Here is a 4,044-nt window from a genome sequence, read left to right as displayed (position 1 = left end):
TTCTTATGATTAAATTGAAAACATGGATTTTGGCAAAAATATAATTTAAATGAATTTAAATAATATTAATATTTTTATAATTTATATATTATGATGGCTAATAATGTTGTTAGTCTTACTGATATTAACCTTGAATGCCTGGTTAAAATGTCTTCCAGGCTTTCCACAATAAAGAGTTTTCTTTTTTCTTTCTTTGGGATTATTCAATAATTAAGGAAAGATACCTCTTTTGTTTGTTTCTGTTTTGGAGACAAACCCATTGATGCCCTAGCTTTGTGCTCAGGTATCACTCCTGGTAATACTCAGAGCACCATATGCAGAGTCAGCAATAAGAGGTGACTTGGTCCTTTTTTTTTTATATATTGAATCATCATAAGATGTTACAAGCATTCATGTTTCGGTTACAATCACATAATGATCAAACACCCATCCCTCTACCAGTGCACATTCCCCACCACCAATATCCCCACTATACCCTTCCTCACTTTCCCACCCTCCGCTTTACTCCATGGTAGACAATATTCCCCATACTCTCTCTCTACTTTGGAGCATTATGGCTTGCAACACAGACACTCAGCGGTCATCATGTTTTGTCCATTATCTACTTTTGGCATGCATCTCCCATCTCAACTGTTTCCTCCAGCCATCATTTTCTTAGTGCTGCCTTCTCTATTCCATCTGCCTTCTCTCTGTTCATGAAGCAGGCTTCCAGCTATGGGCAATCCTCCTGGCCCTTGCTCTTTTGCAAAACAAACACCCTACATGCTGACCCTAAGGGAAGATAGTTAAAAACAGTAACTTCTCTCTCTTCAAACATCTGCTCATTGCTAAATTATTGCCTGTACAAGCCATTTAGTATGCTTTAGAAAATTTCAGGACCAGAGTGATAGTGCTGATGGTAAAGCACTTGCCATGAACAGGGCCAGCACTAGTTCAGTCCCTAGCACCCCGTATTATCTACCAAACCCTGCCAGGACTGATCTTGAGTACAGTCAGGAGTAAGACATGAGCATAGCTAAGTGTGACCCCAAAACAAAATCCAGTTTCATCAATGTAGATGGTTTATTAGAAACAGAAAATATTCCTTAGAATTCAGGAGGTTGGAATTCCAAGATCAAGGTGACAATATGATTGCTTTTGTTGAAGGCTGTGCTTCTGGTTGTAAGGATGCTGATTTTTGATTCTGTCCACACAGAAGAAGAAGAGGATCTGTGCTGAATGGGTCTTCTTTGCTTATCTTGAATTCTTAATAATGTTACTACGTTGTGTCCTGGTTTTGTGTCTTTGTTGTTTTGAATATATATTTTTTTCACAAATAATGTTGTGTATGTGTTTGAATTTAAAATTTCAAATGTTCTGTTGGATTTTATGGACTTGTATAGTCAGTTCTAAAACTAGATTTGGGAAGCTTTCTAATAATATTATAAAATAAATTTTATATTTCTTTCTCTCCTGCCTTTTTTCTTGATCTTCTTGAATTTTGTTAATGGTTAACTGTTATTGTATTTTTTTCATATTTACCTCCATCACACTCTTTTTTGATGAATATATGTGCATATGTATACACACATATATATATATACATATATACATACACATTACATTATTCATACCACATGTGAAGAACCATGGGCATTGGAGCAACTTGGGTTCTTGATGAGAGCAAAGGGACTATGGAATTAGTTGTGGAAAAAAGGAAATTATACCAGCTATGAGCACTTGAACAATAATAGAGTGGAAATTTAGTCATGAAAATTTATTTTTTGCTCTAAATGTATTTACATACATGTAACTAAATATTTACCACACTATTTAACTATTATAGAATATATTAACAAATTAGCTTGCTCTACTTAAATTATAGAACATCAAAGACAAAGTGTAAATTATCCAGAAGAGTGAACATCATTCAAGGACAAAATTAGACATTGTTTTCTCTTCTGTGACAGATTTCTAATAATCATATTAGACAGAAATATGACTCTTTCTGTTTTTATTTATATTTTAACATTTGGTTTAAGGATATATATGTAGATATGCAGTTCACAAATGGTATTGTTGTACTATGTCCAGTAGGCTAGATTGAACTACATTTCCCTGAATTCTTTTTCATTCTTTTTATCTTCTTATGGTCTTTTTTAAGGCAGATTCCATATTCTTATCTGAGTGAAGAAGGGATAACAAATTGCCCTTGACAGAAGATGTGATTACACCAGATTCTGTGAAATACTATTGTCAGCAAGGCCATTGACAAGTACAAGGAATATGGATTTAATTCAACCATGATACATTCTAGCTCACATTCTTAAGTTTTTTTTTCAAGGATCATACTTTCCAATTAATTTTTTGGATCTGATCAATTTTAAGTTCTAGAAGTCAACATAAAACACAGGTTTAATGGTTATAGTTAATTAGATTCTATAATTGCATAAGTCATTTTACTGTATATATTTCATGATCAAAATAACCCAACTTGGCTGGGCTCCCATTAAGCAAATTTGAGAAATTTTGTGTATCAAAATAATTAAGTAAAACTATATATAAGAAAAAAGGCTTCAAATTAAATATTGATAGTATTATAATTAGTTTGTAATTTTAGGAACAAAGTTAAATATTTGCTGAATTATCTGGATTATCCTATCTCCAAATTACTTATTTTTAAAATGTGGTCAGGGGCTGGAGAGAAAGTAAAGAAGCCTAAGTAAAAGGAAACCATTGTATGGTAATAGATGAAATTGAATGTTTAGTAGTAAATATTTTGTGTATGTAACTGGCTTTACTTAAAATAAAAAGTTAAAAAAAACCAATAATTAAGAAGTAGAGACAACCTTTAAATGTGATATGCATTCAATAAAAATATTCAATAAATTTATCCAGTAAGTATTAAATTTAACAATAGAACAGATAAAATAAATTCTTGTGGGGGACATTGATTTTCTTTGTTTTAAAATTTTCATTGATTTTTATTAGTAATATGCCCTCTTAGTTGTTTCAGATCTAATTAGATTTTTTTTTGCATATTTAAGTGGACAGATTTCGACTGACTTCTGCTTCATGTTTAAAGCTGATATTGCAATTTTTTCTCTTTTCTATATCCAATCTTAAGGAATACACTCTCATTAAGACATCCTATTTTATGATTGTCAGATAGCTGCAGGTCCCGGAGATGGCATTGAACATGACCTTGATAAAGTTGCCAGGGTGGCGGTGCAGCCCCTGGGCCAGGTGTAGCAGTCATCAGTCCGGGCCATCAGCAGCAGCTTCCTGGGCACGGGCGCTGAGACTGTGCCGGTGCCCCTGGGCGCAGGGATGAGGCGCACCAGAACCGACCCACAGTGGCCCGTCACCGAGCAGGGGACCACGTGGGGTTTGCCAATCTTGTTCCCCAGTAGCCTCGCCGCATGGACACGATGGAGATCTTGGCCAGGATGATGGACCCCAGATGGCAGTGGCCACCTCCTTGGAGCACTTCAGCCCCAGGCCCATGTGTCCGTTGTAGTCCCGGATGGTGACGAAGACCTGGAAGCTGGTGCGCTGACCGGCGCGCGTCTGCTTCTGTACTGGCATGATCTTCAGCATCTCGTCCTTGAGCGCCTGGCTCAGGAAGAAGTCGATGATCTCCGACTCCTTGATGGGCAGCGAGTTGAAGTAGATCTCCTCCAGCGACTCGATCTTCATGTCCTTGACCAGGCGGCCCATCTTGGTGACGGGGAATGCACTCCTTGCAGGGGGAGGAGTGAGGGGGCGGGCCGCTGGCTCCTCCGCAAGCACCTGCATCATCTCCCATTCGGTGTCTTCATTAATGTCAGGAACTGTTTTCTGTAAATGCTCAAAGCAGTTTTAGTACAATGGTGACATCATGAAAGTCTTTAGTTCTGTCGGAGAATCAGTTGTTCGCTTTCTTTAAAGTATTTTAAATAGTTATCCTTTTCCCTTATAAAAGTAATATGTACAGGCCTGTATACATGTTCCTATGGTTATATATGTAAATACATACATAAAATTTTAGCACAATATCTAATAAAAACCCAAACACATTCACAG

The 4,044-nt window shown here is 36.6% G+C and overlaps 1 pseudogene; it reads right to left on the bottom strand.

Moving 5' to 3' along the window:
• Nucleotides 1-3,129: 3,129 nt before the first annotated feature.
• Nucleotides 3,130-3,718, bottom strand: LOC101552169 (40S ribosomal protein S2-like; annotated as a pseudogene).
• Nucleotides 3,719-4,044: the final 326 nt, after the last annotated feature.

The sequence above is a fragment of the Sorex araneus genome, chromosome 4 (genome assembly GCF_027595985.1).
Source record: "Sorex araneus isolate mSorAra2 chromosome 4, mSorAra2.pri, whole genome shotgun sequence".
Classification (NCBI taxonomy): Eukaryota; Metazoa; Chordata; class Mammalia; order Eulipotyphla; family Soricidae; genus Sorex; species Sorex araneus.
Note: the sequence above shows the minus strand (reverse complement) of the source record. Positions and strands in the feature narration are given on the sequence as shown.